This window comes from Gorilla gorilla, chromosome X (genome assembly GCF_029281585.2).
Source record: "Gorilla gorilla gorilla isolate KB3781 chromosome X, NHGRI_mGorGor1-v2.1_pri, whole genome shotgun sequence".
NCBI classification, from domain to species: domain Eukaryota; kingdom Metazoa; phylum Chordata; class Mammalia; order Primates; family Hominidae; genus Gorilla; species Gorilla gorilla.
Window position 1 is genome coordinate 148,694,321 of NC_073247.2, and position 22,575 is coordinate 148,716,895.

Sequence of the window (22,575 nt, forward strand, 5' to 3'; positions counted from 1 at the left end):
ACCCTGGAACTTTAAATAAAAATAAAAAAAAAAAAACGCTATTCTTACTAGCAGACACTCCCTGTTCTCCCATCTCCTTGGCTGTGAATTTACTAATCTATTTTCTATCTCTATGGACTTGCTTATTCTGGGCACTTAATATAAATGAATCATGAAGCATGTGATATTTTGTGTCTGACTTCTTTCACTTAGGTAATGTTTTCAAAGTTCGTTCATATTGTAGCATGTATCAGTACTTCATTCCTTTTTATGATTGAATAACATTCCTTTGTATGGATGTATCACCTTTTGTTTGATGGACATCTGGGCTATTTTTACCTTTTGGATATTTTGAATTATACTGCTATAAACATTTTTTTTTTCTTTTTTGAGACGGAGTCTCGCTCTGTTGCCTAGGCTGGAGTGCAGTGGTGCAACCTCTGCCTCCTGGGTTCAAGTGATTCTCCTGCCTCAGCCTCCTGAATAGCTGGGACTATAGGCACATGCCATCATGTCTGGCTAATTTTTGTATTTTTAGTAGAGACAGGGTTCACTGTGTTGGCCAGGCTGGTCTCAAACTCCTGACCTCGTGATCTGCCCGCCTTGTCCTCTCAAAGTGCTGGTGTTACAGGAGTGAGCCACGGCGCCCAGCCTATAAACATTTTTGTACAATGTTTTGAGTGAATATATGCTTTCAATTCTACTGCATGTATACCTATGAGTGAAATCACTGGGTCATATGGTAACTTTATGTTTATTATTTTGAGAAACTGTCAGCCTGTTTTCAAACCTGGCTGCACCATTTACATCCCTATCAGTAATGTATTAGGGTTCCAGTTTCTCCATACCCTCACCAACACTTGTTACTATCCTTTCTTTTCTTTCTTTCTTTTTTTTATTATAGCCACCTAGTGGATATGAAGTGTTATTTTAGTTTTTAAAAAAATTTAGAAATTTATTCTGTTTAATCCACAAGCTTTATATAGCTTTAGTTTAAAAAAAAAAAAGAAAAAAAATCAAAACAAAAACAGTGAAACCAAGACACTATTCCGAAGTCTGGACCCTTCCAGCCTTCCAAATACAAGAGCTCTGAAAGTTGTATACACCGATTGGAAGAACAAGAGAAAAATATGAACAGAGCCATGACATTTCATTAAACAAAATTGTATGTAACTGAAGGATCCTTCCTGGGACTAGCTCATTGCCTTTACAAAAGATAAAACAAAAACACAAAACCAGAAGAATAAAATGAGAGTCCAGTGTTCCAAATCAACTTGATACACATCAATATAAATCCACAGTGTCCTGGCAAACAGCATGCTTTCATTTTCTGTCTCATCCTAGAGCTCAAATCCTGATTCATCTCAGCAGAGACTCCACAGGCGACAGGAAAGATTATGGCATTGAAATACTCATTTATACTTTTATGGTAGTTCAAAATGGTGGTCTTATTTCTGGGCAAGCTTACAGACCATACAAGGTCAGGAGCATAACTTAAATGGGTGCTAAGACTCAAATGAAAAACATGTAAAGAAAAAGAAAAACAGAAAGAAAACCAAAACCAAACCAAACAAAAAAAACCCTCTGGGAATAGCCAGGGCATTTAAAGGAACCATAAAAATGCTAATAGTATTTAAACCTCCCTTTTTAAAAAGGGGATTTTTTTTGGCTTAAAATATTTCACTCTGAATGAATTACGTCAACTGTCAATGAAAGAATGTCGCTAATACAGTGTGGACAACTTTTGCAATGTAAATCCATGCCCCTTGTTTTTACATGGTGAACTTCAACCTAGCAATTATTACAACAAATGTTAGAGTCTAAAGCTCAAACACATTTTAGCAATTTTGAAATTGAACTGCCTACAAACCAAATAAAATTTACATCACAACAAACATTTCCGCCTAAGACTGTGGGGACACTTGGGCCTTCCTCATTGATCTCAGGACCTGTAGCTGGGACTACAGGTGCCTGCCACCATGCCTGGCTAATTTTTTCGTATTTTTAGTGGAGATGGGGCTTCACCGTGTTAGCCAGGATGGTGTCGATCTCCTGACCTCGTGATCCACCCACCTCGGCCTCCCAAAGTACTGGGATTACCGGCATGAGCCACCGTGCCTGGCCAACGCAGGTGCTTTTCTAAGTCATCAAGGTTATCTTCAGCTTCACTTTCAGTCTCCTCCTTCAGCTCTGGCGCTGCCACTGGTTCTTCCTGTGATAATGTGGTTGTGGCAGCTACAGTGGCTGCAGGGGTCGCAGCGGCTGCAGCCACATCCTTTTCCTTGTGTTTTTTGTGCTGCTTGTGCTTATCCTTTTTGTGTTTCTTGTCCTTTTTTTTTTTAAAATATATGATGCAATGATATTACTGTTTTTTCTATATAAATGACACAAAATTTAGACCAATAAAAACAATTTCTTCCATGAAATTTCACCAGCTGAGCTGTGTTGGGAAGAGCTAAACTGCTTGATGTCGGAGTTTTTTTTTTTTTTAAATTATTTAAGTTCTAGGGTACATGTGCACAATGTGCAGGTTTGTTACATATGTATACATGTGCCATGTTGGTGTGCTGCACCCACTAACTCGTCATTTACATTAGGTATATCTCCTAACGCTATCACTCCCTCCTCCCCCCACCCCACAACAGGCCCTGGTGTGTGATGTCCCCCTTCCTGTGTCCAAGTGTTCTCATTGTTCAGTTTGCACCTATGAGTGAGAACATGTGATGTTTGGTTTTTTGTCCTTGCGATAGTTTGCTGAGAATTATGGTTTCCAGCTTCATCCATGTCCCTGCAAAGGACATGAACTCATCATTTTTTATGGCTGCATAGTATTCCACGGTGTATATGTGCCACATTTTCTTAATCTAGCCTATCATTGTTGGACATTTGGGTTGGTTCCAGGTTTTTGCTATTGTGAATAGTGCTGCAATAAACATATGTGTGCATGTGTTTTTATAGCAGCATGATATATAATCCTTTGGGTATATACCCAGTAATGGGATGGCTGGGTCAAATGGTATTTCTAGTTCTAGATCCCTGAGGAATCGCCACACTGTCGTCCACAATGGTTGAACTAGTTTATAGTCCCACCAACAGTGTAAAAGTGTTCCTATTTCTCCACATCCTCTCCAGCGCTTGTTGTTTCCTGACTTTTTAATGATTGCCATTCTAACTGGTGTGAGATGGTATCTCATTGTGGTTTTGATTTGCATTTCTCTGATGGCCAGTGATGATGAGCATTTTGTCATGTGTCTGTTGGCTGCATAAATGTCTTCTTTTGAGAAGTGTCTGTTCATATCCTTCGCCCACTTGTTGATGGGGTTTTTTTTTTTTTTTTTTTTTTGGAAATTTGTTTGAGTTCTTTGTAGATTCTGGATATTAGCCCTCTGTCAGACGAATAGATTGCAAAAATTTTCCCCCATTCTGTAGGTTGCCTGTCACTCTGATGGTAGTTTCTTTTGCTGTGCAGAAGCTCTGTAGTTTAATTAGATCCCATTTGTCAATTTTGGCTTTTGTTGCCATTGCTTTTGGTGTTTTAGACAGGAAGTCCTTGCCCATGCCTATGTCCTGAATGGTATTGCCTAGGTTTTCTTCTAGGGTTTTTATGGTTTTAGGTCTAACATTTAAGTCTTTAATCCATGTTGAATTAATTTTTGTATAAGGTGTAAGGAAGGGATCCAGTTTCAGCTTTCTACATAGGGCTAGCCAGTTTTCCCAGCACCATTTATTAAATAGGGAATCCTTTCCCCATTTCTTGTTTTTGTCAGGTTTGTCAAAGATCAGATAGTTGTAGATGTGTGGTTTTATTTCTGAGGGCTCTGTTCTGTTCCATTGGTCTATATCTCTGTTTTGGTACCAGTACCATGCTGTTTTGGTTACTGTCTCCTTGTAGTATAGTTTGAAGTCGGGTAGCGTGATGCCTCCAACTTTGTTCTTTTGGCTTAGGACTGACTTGGCAATGTGGGCTCTTTTTTGGTTCCATATGAACTTTAAAGTAGTTTTTTCCAATTCTGTGAAGAAAGTCATTGGTAGCTTCATGGGGATGGCATTGAATCTACAAATTACCTTGGGCAGTATGGCCATTTTCACGATATTGATTCTTCCTATCCATGAGCATGGAATGTTCTTCCATTTGTTTGTATCCTCTTTTATTTCATTGAGCAGTGGTTTGTAGTTCTCCTTGAAGAAGTCCTTCACATCCCTTGTAAGTTGGATTCCTAGGTATTTTATTCTCTTTGAAGCAATTGTGAATGGGAGTTCACTCATGATTTGGCTCTCTGTCTGTTATTGGTGTATAAGAATGCTTGTTATTTTTGCACATTGATTTTTTATCCTGAGACTTTGCTGAAGTTGCTTATCAGCTTAAGGAGATTTTGGGCTGAGACAATGGGGTTTTCTAGATATACAATCATGTCATCTGCAAAGAGGGACAATTTGACTTCCTCTTTTCCTAATTGAATACCCTTTATTTCTTTCTCCTGCCTGATTGCCCTGGCCGGAACTTCCAACACTATGTTGAATAGGAATGGTGAGAGAGGGCATCCCTGTCTTGTGCCAGTTTTCAAAGGGAATGCTTCCAGTTTTTGCCCATTCAGTATGATATTGGCTGTGGGTTTGTCATAGATAGCTCTTATTACTTTGAGATACGTCCCATGAATACCTAATTTATTGAGAGTTTTTAGCATGAAGGGCTGTTGAATTTTGTCAAAGGCCTTTTCTGCATCTACTGAGATAATCATGTGGTTTTTGTCATTGGTTCTGTTTATATGATGGATTATGTTTATTGATTTGCATATGTTGAACCAGCCTTGCATTCCAGGGGTGAAGCCCACTTGATCATGGTGGATAAGCTTTTTGATGTGCTGCTGGATTCGGTTTGCCAGTATTGAGGATTTTTGCATCAATGTTCATCAGGGATATTGGTCTAAAATTCTCTTTTTTTGTTGTGTCTCTGCCAGGCTTTGGTATCAGGATGGCTATCAGCTGAGAGATCCGCTGTTAGTGTGATGGGCTTCCCTCTGTGGGTAACCCGAGTTTTGTCTCTGACTTCCCTTAACATTTTTTCCTTCATTTCAACTTTGGTGAATTTGACAATTATGTGTGTTGGAGTTGCTCTTCTCAAGGAGTATCTCTGAGGCGTTCTCTGTATTTCCTGAATCTGAATTTTGGCCTGCCTTGCTAGATTGGGGAAGTTCTCCTGGATAATATCCTGCAGAGTGTTTTCCAACTTGGTTCCATTCTCCCCGTCACTTTCTTGTACACCAATCAGATGTAGATTTGGTCTTTTCACATAGTCCCATATTTCTTGGAGGCTTTTTTCATTTCTTTTTATTCTTTTTTCTCTAAACTTCTCTTCTCTCTTCATTTCATTCATTTGATCTTCCATCACTGATACCCTTTCTTCCAGTTGATCGAATCGACTACTGAGGCACGTGCATTCGTCACGTAGCTCTTGTGCCATGGTTTTCAGCTCCATCTGGTCCTTTAAGGACTTCTCTGCATTGGTTATTCTAGTTAGCCATTCGTCTAGTCTTTTTTTAAGGTTTTTAACTTCTTTGCCATGGGTTCAAACTTCCTCCTTTAGCTCGAAGAAGTTTGATCATCTGTAGCCTTCTTCTCTCAACTTGCCAAAGTCATTCTCTTTCCACCTTTGTTCCGTTGCTGGTGAGGAGCTGTATTCCTTTGGAGGAGGATAGGTGCTCTGATTTTTAGAATTTTCAGTTTTTCTGCTCTGTTTTTTCCCCATCTTTGTGGTTTTATCTACCTTTGGTCTTTGATGATGGTGACGTACAGATGGGGTTTTGGTGAGGATGTCCTTTCTGTTTGTTAGTTTTCCTTCTAACAGTCAGTGTCCTCAGCTGCAGGTCTGTTGGAGTTTGCTGGAGGTCTACTCCAGACCCTGTTTGCCTGGGTATCAGCAGCGGAGGCTGCAGAACAGCGAATATTGGTGAACAGCAAATGTTGCTGCCTGATCGTTCCTCTGGAAGTTTTGTCTCAGAGGGGTACCCGACTGTGTGAGGTGTCAATCTGCCCCTACTGGGGGGTGCATCCCAGTTAGGCTACTCGGGGGTCAGGGACCCCCTTGAGGAGGCAGTCTGTCCGTTCTCAGATCTCCAGCTCCATGCGGGGAGAACCACTACTCTCTTCCAAGCTGTCAGACAGGGACATTTAAGCCTGCAGAGGTTTCTGCTGCCTTTTGTTTGGCTATGCCCTGCCCCCAGAGGTGGAGTCTACAGAGGCGGGCAGGCCTCCTTGAGCTGTGGTAGGCTCCACTGAGTTCGAGCTTCCTGGCCGCTTTGTTTACCTACTCAAGCCTCAGTAATGGCGGGTGCCCCTCCCCCAGTGTTGCTGCCGCATTGCAGTTCGATCTCAGACTGCTGTGCTAGCAGTGAGTGAGGCTCCGTGGACGTAGGACCCTCCGAGCCATGTGCGGGATATAATTTCCTGGTGTGCCGTTTGCTAAGACTGTCAGAAAAGCGCAGTATTAGGGTGGGAGTGACCCGATTTTCCAGGTCCCGCTTGTCCCCCCTTCCCTTGGCTAGGAAAGGAAATTCCCTGACCCCTTGTGCTTCCCAGGTGAGGCGATGCCTTGTCCTGCTTCAGCTCACGCTCGTTGCACTGCACCCACTATCCTGCACCCCACTGTCTGACAATCCTCAGTGAGAGGAACCCGGTACCTCAGTTGGAAATGCAGAAATCTCCCATCTTCTGTGTCGCTCACGCTGGGAGCTGTAGACTGGAGCTGTTCTTATTTGGCCATCTTGGAACAACCCCCCTCTTGTCCTTCTTTTTCTTCTTTTTCTTCCCACCTCCTTCTTGATCTGGCCTTCTTGGCAGTGATGCTCTTGGTGTTGGGCTTTTGGCCTTTTTGACCAGTATAGCTGGTGTTCAGTTTGTAGATGGTGACTGAGACTGGATGGGGGATGGAGGTGCTGGGGGCTTATAAGCTGCTGGCTCTGGAGACCCGGAGATGGATCAGGATGATGAGACCCTCATTATAGACTGTGGGCTTGGTGAAGCAGCCTTTTTTGTTTTTTAGGTTCCAGAGTCCTGGAGACTCTCCTAAAGGGCCTAGTATTTGGAGACAGGGACTGCCTCCTTTGGGGTGATGACGACCCTGCTCTTCGAACAGGTGGAGGACTTGAGGTCTGAGGAGCTCGAGGCCGTGGTGAGGGTGAATGTCATTTGTTTGGTTGTGGTGATCGGGCCTCGTGGGTAGAGCGGCTTGGGGAAGACCCTTTCCTATGCTTGGATGATAATGAAGTCACCACCAAGTCTCTTGGTGACTGAGGAGCTTCTTTGTTTGGGAGGTGGAGAATGGGAGACCCCATGCTTGGGTGGTGGAGATGGTGATGCTCTTTGTTCAGGAAGGGGAGGAGAAGAAGCCATTCTTCTCTTTGGAGGTGGAGAAGGAGAGTATCTCCTCTGTATTGGAGGAGAGTATCTTCTAGGAGAAGGTGAGCACCGATGTGAGGGAGGAGAAGGAGTTCTTTTTTGTGGTGGTGGTGTGGGAGAACTGTGCCCTTGAGGAGGAGGGGCAGGAGAAAGAGACCATCGCCTTCTGGTGGGTGGTGGGGATGGAGTTCTCCTCTGTCTACCACAAGGGTAAGTCTCTTTTTGGCGCTTTTGTGGTGATGGAGAGGCACTCTGGGAAGGGGAATGTCTCCACCGCCTGCCAACCTCACCATTCTTCACATGGGATCTCATGGGTCGTTCATCTTCTGAGGAGGAGGAGGAGCCAGAGTCAGATGAAGACTGCTGGTTTTGTTGTCTGTGTTGGTGTCTGTGCTGCACAGAATCTGCTGCAGCCATTTTACCATGTTTATCTTCTTCTGATTCAGATAACTACTTTTCTAGGCTTCGGTGCTGGTGAAGGGCACTCCCTTTTCTCAGTACCTTTATGTTTTGTTACTACCTGAAGTTCTCCCTGGAGACACGGAAACACAATTTTTTCTTGTACGGTTTGACTGCTGGGGTGTTGGGGAATGCTGAGTTTTGGGTGGTGGAGTTGCAGGAGGACATGGCCTGTACCTTCGCCTTGGAGGACTTGCTGAAGGAGATAACTTATGAGTTTTTGAGGGGGGCTGGATGTTCTCTTGGGAGGCTTCTTTGGTGGTGACCGGGAATGAGATGAAGAGGATGATGAGCTATTCCCAGACAAGGATGCTGATGAACATCTTCTTCATCTTACTGGAGATCTACTCCTTCTATGCCTTGGTGGAGGAGGCATTCTTCTTGGTGGGGTTCTTCTTCGAGGAGATGGCCGCTGCCTTGGGCTTGGCCACCTTCTAGGTGAATACAATCTTGATTGGGATCTATGGCGCTGTCTAGGTGGAGTGTGAGAAGGACAGTGGGGACCACATCTGAGATTTTGATTTGGAGTGTGACTGAGATAGTGGTCGGGTCTTCTTCTGCTTTTCTTTTTTGGAATTTTTTTTCCAGAGAAGGTTCTTTAGGCTCTGGTACAGGTTCAGGTTTGGGAACTTTCAGAATGTCACTAGTAGAAGTGGCCTGTTGTACTGAAGGTTCTTTTACTTTCACTGAAGGTTCTGGGAGCTCTGGAGTTTTCTCCTTCTTTTCTGGAGCAGGAAAAGGACTCTGGCCCTTGGTTCCTTGATGGGGAGATCGAGAATGACTGTGCTTTCTCTCTTCTAACAGGGGAAGATTGTGTTTTAGGGGAAGGAGATTTGCGTCTTCTTGGGCTACGAGACCTCTCCCTTTTTTCTCTGCTGCTTTCTTTTTCTAACTTATGCCTTTTATCTTTGTCTTCATCTTGCTTTTTCATAGACACCAATTTTTTGTATTCAATCTGTCTTTGTTTTATTTCTTCTTTCTTCAGTTCTAGGAAAGCAGAAGAGATTCCCGAGATGTTTTCTTGTGCACTTAGCAGCAGGGGCCACAGTTCTCCTGTAAATTCTCGAGCATTTTTTCCATTCGAAAATCCATTCAGGTTGATTTGCATCATTTTGGAGTCTGGATTCTTCACTTACAGCTGGTTGAATATAAACTCAATCACAACATCATCTTCAAACCCAAGGATTTTTGTTACTCTCTTTGTTATCCAAGGCTTTATAACTTCCAAATTTACTTTGCTCTTGTCTGCCTTTTTTTCTAGGCATTCCGCAAATTTCAGCTGCTTCAGTAGTTTCTTCTGTTTGTTGCTGAACCGATTATACTGTTCTGTACTTGATCAGTGGAAGAATCCTGCATCCATCTTGCTGCCTCGCTTGGAGATCGCTCCCTATCCCAGGGTGCACCGCCTATTTTATAGTTTTAATTTGCATTTCCCTGATGACTAATGATATTGAGCATCTTTTCATGTGCTTATTGACCATTTGCATGTCTTCTTTGGAAGTATGTCTATTAAAATCCCCATTTAAAAACTGGATTATTTTTATTGTTGCGTTTTAAGAGTTTTTAAAATATATTCTGGATACTAAATCCTTATCAGGTATGTGACTTGCAAATGTTTTCTTCCATCCCATGGACTGTCTTCTCAGTTTCTTGATTGAATTCTTTGAAGCACAAAATTAAATTTTGACAAAGTCTGTCATTGGTTGCTTGTAGATTTCGTGTCACATTTAAGAAACCATTGCCTAATCTAACGTCACTAAAATCTATTTCTATGTTTTACAGTTTTATATTTTTATGTCTTAAATTTAAGTCTTTGATCCATTTCCAGTTACCTTTTGTATATGGCACAAGATGAGTCTAATTTAATTCTTTGCATGTGGATATCCAGGTTGTCTTGACACCATTCGCTGAAAAGACTATTCTTCCCCTATTTAATTGTCTGGAGTTCCTTGGTGAAAATCAAATGGTCATAAATCTATGGGTTTCTTTCTGGACTCTCAATCCTATTTTAGTGGTCTATCCTTATATGTTAATCCTTATGCCAGTACCACAACATCTTGATTACTGTGGCTTTGTATTAAATTTTCAAATTAGGAAGTGTGAGTTCTCCAACATTCTTCTTTTTTCAAGATTGTTTTGGCTAGACTTTTGCATTTTCATATGTATTTTAGGAAGAACTTCTCAATTTCTTCAGAAAGTCAACTGTAAGCTGGGTGCAGTGGTATGTGCCTGTAGTCCCAGCTACACAGAAGGCTGAGGCAGGAGAATCCCTTGAGCCCAGGAAGTTTAAGGACAGCCTGGGCAAAACAGCAAGACCCCATTTCAAAAAAATAAAATCCAAACAGAATTAAACAAAAAAGCCAGCTGTGACTTTGATAGGTATTGCATGGAATCTGTGGATTAATTTGGAGAATATTGCCATCTTAGCAATATTAAGTCTTCTAGTTCGTGCACACAGGATATCTTTCCACTTGTTTGGCCTTGTTTAATTTATTTCAATGACCTTATACTTTATATGATTTCAGTTCTTTTCAATTTATTGAGACTTTTTTATGGCCCAACACGTGGTCTACCCTGGAGAATGTTCCATATATACTGGAGCAGAATGCATATTCTGTTCTTGTTGGATGGAGTGTTCTGTAGATGTCTGTTAGACCTAGTAGGTTTATAGTGTTGTTCAACTCTTTCATTCTCTTGTTGATCTTCTGTCTAGTTGTTGTATCCATTATTGAAAGTGGGGTACTGAAGTCGCCAACTATTATTGTAGAGTTGTCTATTTCTTCCTTCAATTCTGTCAGTTTTTGCTTCATATAATTTGGGGGCTCTGTGGTTAGGTACACATATGTTTATAAATTGCTATTTATTCTTGATGTATTCACTTTTATATTGTCACAGAATGTCCTTTATCTCTCACAACACTTTTTGTCTTTATATCTATTTTACATGATAGAAGTGTAGCTACTCCAGCTCTCTTTTGGTTACTGTTTGCTACACACACACATACACATTTTATACTTTTACTTTCAACTTAATTTGTGCCTTTGAATCAAAATTATACCTCTTGTAGACATCATGTATTTGGATAATTTTCTGAACACTTTTTCCAATCTCTTCTTTTTAATTTTCATCAATTTACGTTTAATGTAGTTATTTCATCAATTTACATTTAATGTAGTTATTGATAAAGTAGAATTTGCATCTGTCATTTTGCTATTTTTTCTATGTATTTTATGTCTTTTCTGTTCCTTTGTTCCTTCATTACTGCCTTTTTTTGTGTTAAGTAGGTATTTTCTAGTGTACCATTTTTATTCCCTTGTCATTTCTTTTACATTTTTTTTAGTTATTTTCTTAATGGTTGTTTTATGGATTGCTAATATCTTAATTTATAACAATGTAGCTCATATTAATACCAACTTGATTTCAATATTATACAAAAGCTTTGCTCCTCTACAGCTCCTTTCCCTCCCCCTCCTTTGTGCTGTCATTGTCATACAAACTATACCTTTATACTTCATATGCCCATCAATATGGATGCATAATTATTGCATTATACAATTGTCTTTTAAATTAGATAGGCAGCAAAGGAGTTTCAAACAAATAATGTTTACTAATCATGGAACTTTGGGCAAGTTCTTTAACTTCTCTAAACTTAGATTTCTTCATCTGCAGTATGGAAATAATGATATTATTTACCTTGTATGGTTGCTGCAAGGATTAAGTGGGATAATGTAAGTAAAGCATTTAAAACAGTGCCTAACACAGAATAAGTACTCCATAAATGGTAGCTGTGGTTATTAGTTACTGTTTTTTTACCATCGTGCCTTTGCTCATGATGTTCCATCTATTTGTAATTTCGTTTTTGTTTGTTTGTTTGTTTGTTTTTTGACAGAGTCTCACTCTGTTGCCCAGGCTGGAGTGCAGTGGTGTGATCTCAGCTCACTGCAACCTCCGGCTCCTGGGTTCAAGCGATTCTCATGCCTCAGTATTCCGAGTAGCTGGGATTACAGGCGCTTGCCACCATGCCCTGCTAATTTTTGTATTTTTAGTACAGACGTTTCACCATGTTGGCCAGGCTGGTCTCAAACTCCTGACCTCAAGTCATCCACCCGCCTTGGCCTCCCAAAGTGCTGGGATTACAGGCGTGAGCCATGGTGCCTGGCCTGTTTGTAATTTCTTCTTTCGAATTTCCCTATGACAGTTTTTTTTCATTCTCAAATACCACCACTTCCATGCTCTTAACTTGTACAGTGTCTATTATCACTATTACAACACTTATCACAGTCTTCCTTAGATTGTAGTTATTTGTAATATGTCTTGTCTCCCATTCTAGATTTTAAAACTCACGAGGGTGAATACTATGTCTTCTTCACCTCAGTATTTTTCACAGTGTGTAACTCAGTGCCTTATAATGGAGTAAGTGCTCAGTAAATGTTTACTGTATCACTGAATAATGTGAATAATTTAAAAATTCAAAACAGATTGAGTTTTCTAGTTCTGTTAGTAGATCTGAATGCAATTTTAAAGCGATAAACCAAGAATGATACAAAGGATGTACTTCCCTTAAGTGGTTTATGGACTTTCTCAGGTGAATAGGAGAGAGAGTCATAAGATACTGGGATTCTTATTTCTCAAAATGTGGTAGATTGAAGGAGAGTTTCAGTGCCTCACAGCATATAAATGTATTTGGATTTATTAGGTTGGTGCTAAAGTAATTGTGGTTTTTGCAATTCCTTTCAGCTACAAAATCGCAATTACTTTTGCACCAGCTTATAGATGGAGACGCGATTAGACTAATGAACATATATATTCCCTAAAAGAATGTGAAGACAGTAAAGTTTATTAAACAATGTACTTTTCCTCCATGTAACCCCCAAAGCGGTAGGTAGGGAAGGGAAGAGGCAGCAGAGTTTGATGGGTATGCATCGAAACTTTAAAATAGAAAGAAGAAAGTTTGAATTTCAGCACTCAATATTAGGCAAGTGACTTTGGGAATGTCCTATAACATTTCTGATTGCCCATTTCCTTGCATGTAATGCCTATGTCACAGAGGTGTTTAGAGAAGTAAATGAATTAATGGATTGTGAAATTTTTTTGGGAGTTACAAAGCATTTTTGGTCACTCTTTTCTTCTGGGTTCTTACTGCTCTGTGTTCATCATTCTGCTATAGCACTTCCCATGTTGTATTGTAATTTATTTGTTTATATCTGTCTCCCACTAGATTGAGCTTTTTTCAGAGCTAAGATTTTTGTTTTATTTATCTTTGGACACCAGGGCCTAACACACTGGTACTCAATAAATGTTTGATGAATGTGTGAATAAATGTTTCAGGTCAGAGATGAACTCAGGTGACCTATTAAGTTTCCTTCTAGTTTTGCTGTTTAAGATTCCATGAAAAGGTCTAGAAATAGAGACTGACATAGGAAGAAATATTTAGAATGTGAAAACATGAACTTGGAGGACAGTTAGATTTGTTAAACACATATTAACATTCTAGGGTGTACTTTCAAAAGGGAAATTGTTGAGACGGGTTAATTGAGTTTATATATAAAAAGGGAGGTTATGATTTGTCAAGTGAGAAGTAATTTTTCTGGCCAAGGAATGATAACAGCTGAAACGAATCTCTCAAAAGCTAGGAAATTTGGCAGAGGAATATTGTGGCTAAACAAATTCATTAGAGCAGAAAGGTATTAAAAACATTTTGAGAAGTGGAGTTAAATCATGGAAAACCAGGCTTCCTTATTAAGATGCCAGAAACTGATGAGACATAAGGTGGAGGTTTTGTTTTGTTTGAAAGAGCTTGAAGCTACATCAACAGGAGCAAAGTATGAGCCTCTGGAGAGCAGAATAGCTATACCTACTGAAAAAGTTGTTAGTAGACAGACGAAATTGTAAACACAATTTACAATGTAAACATTGTAGAAATAGTAAAATGAAAGAACAAATGACTGAAGTTGATTGAGTAAAGGCCAAATCACTTGTAATGAGAGATGAAAAACCATCCAAAACAATGATCGTAAATAAAAAATTGAGAAGAGATGACAAATATGATGGCATAATTAAAACGATAGACTTGGAATGGACCTTTGGAGAACTTACAACGAAAGAGCTAACCAGAGATTCCCTGAACAGTAGACCTCAAAGCCTAAACTGGTAATATCATAGAGTGGCTATTAATACAGTCTCTCTCTCTGGTCTCTGACAAAATGTCCAGGAGGGGAGAAGACAGATGTAATTTGTGGAGTGGGTTCAGGGATAATTTTCTCATCATAGAGGCTTATTTATTTATTTGTTTTTGAGACAGAGTCTATGTTGCCCAAGCTGGAGTGCAGTGGCGTGATCTCTGCTCACTGCAACCTCCGTCTCCTGGGTTCAAGTGATTCTCTAGTCTCAGCCTCCCGAGTAGCTGGGATTACAGGTATGCACCACCACTCCTGGCTAATTTTTGTAGTTTAGTAGAGATTGGGTTTCGCCATGTTGGTCAGGCTGGTCTTGAACTCCTGGCCTCATGTGATCTGCCCACGTTGGCTTCCCAAAGTGCTAGGATTATAGGCATGAGCTACTGCACCCAGGAAGAAACATTTAGAATGTAAAAACATGAAGTTGGAGGACAGTTACAGATTTGTTGCACACATATTAACATTCTAGAGTTATCATCATAGAGGCCTCATCATAGAGGCTTTATTATAGCATAGTGTAACGAGAAAAAACTTGCACTTAAAAAATCAGACACACCTGACTTAGAATCCCAGCTCTGCCTCTTTTAGTGGTTTGACCTTGAGCAAAGTACTTAATATCCCTAAAAGACATTAATAAGGAACTCTGTCCCCTTCCATAACTCCTGGTTTTCGGATGTGTGGGTTGTTCATCTAATTTTCCTATGATTTTTTGCCTGTTCTCAATTTTTTTAAATGCTGCTTTCTAAGACAGTTTATCATCTCTATCTTCCAACCCTTTTATTGAGGTTTTAATTCCTCTTGTTATATTTTTAATTCCCAAGAGGCTCTTTTGTTTTCTCAATAGACTTTAAAATTTCTTTTTCTTGTTTTATGGTCGCAATATCTCCTCTAATCTCTCCGAGGATGTCAATGATAGATTTTCTTTTTAAAAGTTTCCTTCTAAGCTTCAGGGATTTTCCCCAAGAGAACAGACCTCCAGTATTCTGCTGGTGTTGGGGAAGGGAAGTTATTTGGCCCTGCAGAATAGGGCAAGAAATCTGCAAGTCAGCTTCCTAGGCTGACTTTCAAGCAGTCCTCCTGGTTATTACCTCTCTTTCATGCCTACTTGCAGGGGTACCTGGTACTACAAGTTCCTGAGCTCTTTTGGAATTCTGTGGTATAAGTGGATTTGCGTTTCAGCTTTCCCTACTGATGACTTGGGATGCAGGTTTCTCAGTTCTGGTAATTCAGTTACTATTTGTTCACCTGCTATATCTAGTTTCCAACATTTGTTGCTAGTACCTTCTCTCCCTATTCTCCTACCTTGTGTGTTTATGCCGTTTTATAATTCCCGTACTGTAATTTTATCAGGGTTTTGAGGAAGGAGCAGAGCTAAACGTGTGAGTTAAATTATCTGCCATCTTTAACCAAAAGTCTCTTCATTCTTTCTTTGTTTTTTTAAATTATTTAATTTTACATTCAGGGGTACACGTGCACATTTGTTTCATGGGTATTCTTAACTCTTCATGTCTTTTATATCCATCTCTTTTCATTTTAACCATCACCACATTATACAGCTTCTTACCACTTCCTATCTGGGCTCCTTTCCTCTATCATCTCGTCCCTTAGGTGTGTTTTCCACAATGTTGTGGATTCTTCTTCCCAAACAACTGCACTGTGTATCAGAGTTTTGATTGTAAAAAACTCTTCTGTTGCTTCTTAATGCCAAAAGGAGAAAATCAAAGTCTTCCACAGTCTAGCCTCTGTCTACTGTTTCAACCTTATTTTTTAGGCTTTCCGAAACACTCATATCCATATACATACTGATCCCCACTTGTAGCTTTGGTCAAACTTGTCTGGTGTACCAAATAAGTAGGGACACAGCAGCTAGGCTTGCCTGGTGATGTATCCAGTAGACTTAGAAGTTGGCCTGTTGATTTTGAGCAACCAATTTAAAACTCCTTAAGTGAATACCTGTCTAACTTGAAGGCATCTTATGGCCCCTTTCAGCCTAGGATTTGAAAATCTGTTTTCCATATATGCTGTTTCTTGATTGTGTTCACTATATAGCATATCGAGTTTTTTCCATGGTCTATTACTCACACCTTATTTACCTTCTGCTAGACTTTGAAGGTGCAAGGATGAGTAGGCTGTGGAAATTACATCCTATAAGAAGCTTCCATCTTCTGTCTTATATGGTATTAAGTTTAAGCCATAGCTCAATGACTGGGTATACACATTGTGATTTAATATTCTTCTAGGATTTAACATTGTCATTTATTATATCCTTCTTATGAAAAGAATATCTGGATATTCATAGGTGTGATGGCTCTTGCCCACCACTCCAGTGCTTTGAGAGGCTGAGATGGGAGGATCACTTGAGCCCAGGAATTTGAGAACAACTTGGGCAAGGTAGTGAGACTTCCTCTCTACAAAAAAAAGTTAGCCAGTCCTGGTGGCACACACCTGTAGTCCTAGCTGCTCAGGAGGCTTTAGTGGGATGGTTGCTTGAGTCCAGGAGGTTGAAGCTACATGTAAGGTATGATTGTGCTGCTGCACTCCAGCCTGGGTGACAGGGCAAGCTATTATCTCAAAAAAAGTTACATTTATAACATTTTCCTGAAAGTATATTGTTTTCTTTTGTTGTACACATTTTTAAATTAAAAATTTAAAAATTTAATGGACATATAATATTTGTACATATTCTTGGGGTACATAGTGATATTTCAATGCATATAATGTATAGTGATCAAATCAGGGTAATTAGCATATCCATCATCTCAAAATTTATTATTTCTTTTTGTTGGCAACATTCAATATCCTCCTGCTAGCTAGCTATTTGAGACTATATGACATATTATTATTAATTGTTGTCATCCTACAGCATTATAGAATGCTGGAACTTATTTTTCTTATCTAGCTGTAATTTTGTGGCCTTTAACAAATCTCTCCCTACCCCTTGTTTCCTAATGACTTTTTTCTCTCTTCAGAATTGTCTTTGCTGATCTCTTTATTATGATGAAAATTCTCTGGATGGAAGGGTCATCAGCTGCCATCTCCTTTGCTACTCTGCTAGATATCCTTACAATTTGGTTTAGAATTTTAGTACCACTAACATTTTTTGGTGCATATTTTGGAAATAAAGAAAAGGTAAACTCTTAAAATACTGCTTTTGGCCACTGAGCGATGACTGAAATAATACCTCAGTGTATATATTACACATGAAATACAAAAAGTCCCACTGGAGAAAACTACAGAGAATAATCATTTTGGAATAAAAGATACTTAAAAAAGTTAAGTGAAGGACAGTAACACTTTCAAAGACATTAATGCATTTCCTACATTATCAATTGTTTATACTGCCTTTTACCTCTGATGAACCAACTTAAAAGGACATACTGTAGAAAGGCTGACATCAGCCAACTCAGGAAACTAATAGGGTTATACAGTGGGATAAGGAAGTCAAGATGTAGTCCAAGGAATGGGGCTATTCGGTTTACAGATTTGAAGTTAGCCTATTCCACATATCGGAGAAAGGTATAGGATACCAAAAAGTCCCAATGAGGCCACACTGCCAAAAAACTCTTCAAGGATATAGCATGAGATTGCAGAGGAAATGTTGGAAAAGACAAAATGGGAGGTGGAGTTCCACAGAGAGCAGCAAAAAGAAAATTTTCTGGAAACTATTGACACATTCTTAGACAAATTCTAAGAGAGAACTTTTGGACATTTTAGATTATTTTGCATTAGAATAGTCACTGGTAAATCTTTCCAGTCTCTCCCTTGAAAATTATAAAAAAGGATAAATATCCTCATTGATTGTTTAGCTGTGTGTCACTTAGTATGGTGCCACTGGTCGCATGTGGCTGTTGAGCACCTGAAATGTGGCTGTCAGAATTGAGATGGGCTCTTTGTGGAAAATACAAACCAGATTTTGAATACTTAGAACAACGACAAAGATAATATAAAATTATTGAGCAAATATTTTACGTTAACACAAGTATAAATCATAATATTTGGACATGTTAGACTAAATAAAATATGATGTTAAAATTAATTCCATCTGTTTCTTTTTACTTTTTTAAGGGGGGCTACTAAAAAATTTAGAACTACGCATGTGGCTTGCATTATACTTCCATTGCACAGCACTGGCCTAGCCCCTGCCCACATGACTGCTTTTTGTTGTTTTCTTTATACAATTGTTGTTTTCTCAAAGCTGCCTTTGAGAAAAATGCTCCTGTAAATATTCCATGCCCTCTTCAGATTCAAGATTCTGTTTTGTGATAATATCTGTATAGATGTTTTTCAGTTTCATTTCATTCTGATTCTCACTTCATTTACTTCCGAGCAGATTAGTTGTCCAGTTCAGACAAACCAGATCCCCTGTCAGATTCCTCCATAGAACTTCTTTACAAAACCACTTCTTGGCGTCATAATTGGTGGCATTTTCCCCTTCGGCTGTATTTTTACTCAACTCTTTCTCATTCTGAACAGTATTTGGTGAGTATTACATCTTCATAATCTTAAAAGTGTTAGTTTTTAGTAAATTAACATTCCTATAGTTTAAGGAGGTTAAATTCTGATATGATAATACTTCATTTACCTCCCTTTATCCAGTAAATAACAATCTGACCTAGAAGAATTTCCTAGAGAACCGAGACTTAATTCATGACTTTAAAAATCTTTATTTTTAATTTTTGTGGGTACACAGTAGGTGTATATATTTATGGGGTACATGAGATGTTTTGATACAGGCATGCAGTGCATAATAATCACATCTATGGAGAACGAGGTATCCATCCCCTCAAGCATTTATCCTTTGTGTTTCAAACAATACAATTATACTCTTTTAGTTATTTTAAAATGTACAATTAAATTATTATTGACTGTAGTCACCCTGTTGAATTCACAATTTTTAAAAGGCACGTTTTGATGGAAATATTTATAAAGATTTACTTTTTTAGCTGGGCGCAGTGGCTCACACCTATAATTCCAGCACTTTGGGAGGCTGAAGCCGGTGGATCACTTGAGGTCGGGCGTTCGAGACCAGCCTGGCCAACATGGTGAAACCCCATCTGTACTAAAAATACAAAAATTAGCCGGACGTGGTGGTGACTGTCTGTAATCCCAGCTACTAGAGAGGCTGAGGCATGAGAATCACTTGAACCCGGGAGGTGGAGGTTGCAGTGAGCTGAGATCGTGCCACTGCACTCCAGCTTGGGCGACAGAGTGAGACTCCATCTCAAAAAAAAAAAAAAAAAAAAAAGCTGCAAAATAGATTATAGTAACCATATTTTCCAGATGTTCTTGATGGGAAAGTAGTTCTAAAATGAAAACTAAAACGTTTTTCAGACAATTAATTTTCATTTCAGTGAAAAGCAATGTGCTTGTTTTTTATTTTATTTTTGTTTTTTATTTTTTTGAGACAGGGTCTCACTCTGTCACCCAGGCTGGAGTGCAGTGGTGCGATGTCGGTTCACTGCAACCTCCACCTGCCTGCCAGGTTCAAGCAATTCTCGTGTCTCAGCCTCTTGAGTAGCTAGGACTGCAGGCGTGCACCAATATGCCCAGCTAATTTTTGTATTTTCGGTAGAGACAGGGTTTCAACATGTTGGCCAGGCTGGTCTTGAAGCAATGTATTTGTTGCATACAACTTTGTATAAATTTATTATCTAGGGAGATGCTTCTCAATACTCATCCCTCACTCTCATACTCAGGTATGTACTTTACATGAGATTTTTAGGTGGGGTATTGATCGGTTCATCAATTTCTTTTTATTTCCAGAAGGCTTTTTAAAATGGATGTTGTGGCTGGGTGTGGTGGCTCATGCCTTTAATCCCAGCATTTTGGGAGTCTGAGGCAGGGGGAATCACTTGAGGCCAGGAGTTCCAGGCCAGCATTGGGCAACATAGCAAGATCCTGTCTCTACAAATGAAATAAAATAAAATAAAAAATTAGCCAAGCATGGTGGCACGTGCTTGGCTAAAAAATTAGCCAAGCATGGTAGCCTGTAAGTTCCAGCTACTTGAGAGGCTGAGGCAGGAGGATCACTTGAACTCAGGAGGTTGAGACTGCAGTGAGCTGTGATTGCACCACCGCACTCTAGCCTGGGTGATAGAGTGAGACCCTGTCTCTAAAGTATTAGTTAATTAATTGGAATGGGCATTGATCATCCCAACTTAGCTCAGGTCTATAATAACCAAGAGAGTTAACTGCATTCTTTCAAAGTTTCACCTAGATGTAATCCACACACAGATTTTTTAAAAAGGCACATTTGAAAGTATATTTAATAGAATTATGTGTGCTGTGCTATAAAGACATATTTGGAAAAGGTGAATGTCAACAGGCTTTCTAAGGCAAAAGTGGTATTTGCATCTGGTTTTCTGTTTTATGATGTCGTTGTTGGTATTTATGGCATTTGCAGCCTTCAATTTCTAAAGAGAATGTTTTTAAATATGTATGGAGAAAATTATGGTGATATTGGTGAGTCTCAAGTGAGAACTAACTTATATGACCAGAGAAACATGGGTAAGTAGCAGCACTGGTTCTGACTAGAGAAGATATGGCCAAACTCTGAAACTGCATAGGTAAGGGACTATTTTTTGATACTTAATGGATAAGTGGAGATTTGGAATACAGAGTTGAATGTTTAGGGGAAAAAAAAAAGAAAAAAAAGGTTTAGAGAAGTGTGTGACTGTCTACTGTATAGATTTGGATTGATCTTTCTGTGTGTACTGTTAAGTTAAAGTTTATTTAAACCTCTTATTTTTATTTTCAGGTCTCATTAGCTGTACTACATGTTTGGCTTCCTTTTCTTAGTCTTTATAATTCTTGTGATTACTTGCTCAGAAGTTACAGTTTTGCTGTATTATTTTCATTTATGTGCTGAGGTAAAGCCATAAGAAACTAATGCATTTGCTATACTTGCATTATTGGAATTGGAAGTCTGTGTTTAGAAAAGAATTGAAATAAATGATAACTGCATGTTTCTACAACTTGGGATCAGTTTTATATTGTGTTTTCCTATTAACACATTTGGACTTTGATGTGGCTGTCAAGTTAAGGCTGCTTTGATGGAAAATTTAAATAGAAAGTTATTTCTCTTTGGCTGGTTATTGTAATTGCTGCATGATATTCAGTTAACAGAAAAATATAAGGGACTGATTTAATATTTATCAAGTTCAATGATATTTCCTTTTCTTTTTTTGAGACAGGGTTTCACTCTGTCGCCCAGGCTGGAGTGCAGTGGTGCAATCTCATTGCAACCTCTGCCTCCTGGGTTCAAGCGATTCTCCTGCCTCAGCCTCTCTAGTAGCTGTAGTAGCTGGGATTACAGGTGACCACCACCACACCCAGCTAATTTTTGTGTTTTTAGTAGAGACGAGGTTTTGCCATGTTGCCCAGCCTGGTCTCGAACTCCTGGGCTCAAGTGATCCACTCTCCTTGGCTTCCCAAAGAGCTGAGATTACGGCTCACCATTATGGTGAGATTACGGTGAGATTACATCACCACGCCCGGCTGATGTTTTCTTTTTAACAATTAAATTTTTTCTTTGCAGCTTAAGCCAGCATTCTGGTTTGTTGGTTTGAGATAGTGGCTAAAGGTCCTTTCTCTTCTTTCATTTTATTCCCTTTTGGTTACCACAGACACAATAGTTCTTTTTACCCCAGTCCCATTTTCCCCCGATATCATTCTGGATAACTGAGCTGGTAGTGTACATTGTTTTCTTAAATCCCCTAAATCCATTTTATTTTGGTAGTTAAATATGACTCTTCAAAGATAACAGACAATAGAGGGTTCAGGGAATGATTCTTATGTACGTTTTCTTAGACATTTTCTTCTTGTGCTATTGGTATAGAGGTACAAAATATAACTATATATATACTTAAATATACTTATGTAGTATACTTAGCTGGTGTATTAGTTCATTTTCACACTGCTGATAAAGACATACCCGAAACTGGGAACAAAAAGAGGTTTAAGTGGACTTACAGTTCCGCATGGCTGGGGAGGCCTCAGAATCACGGCGGGAGGCGAAAGGCACTTCTTACATAGCAGCAAGAGAAGAATGAGGAGGAAGCAAAAGCAGAAACCCCTGATAAACCCATCAGATCTCATGAGACTTATTCACTATCACGAGAATAGCATGGGAAAAACAGGCTGCCATGATTGAATTACCTCCCCCTGGGTCCCTCCCACAACTGGGAGATACAATTCAAGTTGAGATTTCAGTGGGGACACAGCCAAATCATATCAGCTGGTAATTATTTGTATGGTACATTTTGCCATAGAGAATCTGCAGCAATCATCAATGAGGCATACAACAATAAGCATATAATGGATATGTTTTTATTCCTAAGAAAATGTTTTAGGGGGTCCTGAAGACTACCCACAGGTTTGGTGACTCACTAGAAGGACTCGTGGGACTGGGCATACAGATGCATACATGGGTAGGCTACAGAAAGGATGCCCACAGGATCAGTGAGGGAAAAAGACAGGTGGAGCCTGGAGAAATCCAGGCACAGCCTTCCTATGTTGTTCCCTCCCATTAGAGAGCACACTGAGTATGCTTCTTTCTCCAGCAGTG

At 39.5% G+C, this 22,575-nt stretch overlaps 1 long non-coding RNA gene and 1 pseudogene across 3 annotated transcripts in view; one reads left to right on the top strand and one right to left on the bottom strand.

Annotated features, from left to right (window-relative positions):
- The window catches only part of LOC134757938 (uncharacterized), a 99,178-nt gene that overhangs the window by 53,197 nt on the left and 23,406 nt on the right, over nucleotides 1-22,575 (top strand). For 2 of the 3 annotated variants that reach the window (XR_010132593.1, XR_010132595.1), the window contains exon 2: nucleotides 16,979-18,488. This is a non-coding gene — a long non-coding RNA (uncharacterized lncRNA). The remainder of the gene's footprint in view (nucleotides 1-16,978; nucleotides 18,489-22,575) is intronic. The other variant, XR_010132594.1, reaches the window with a different exon arrangement.
- Nucleotides 1,660-9,193, bottom strand: LOC101153393 (serine/arginine repetitive matrix protein 1-like; annotated as a pseudogene).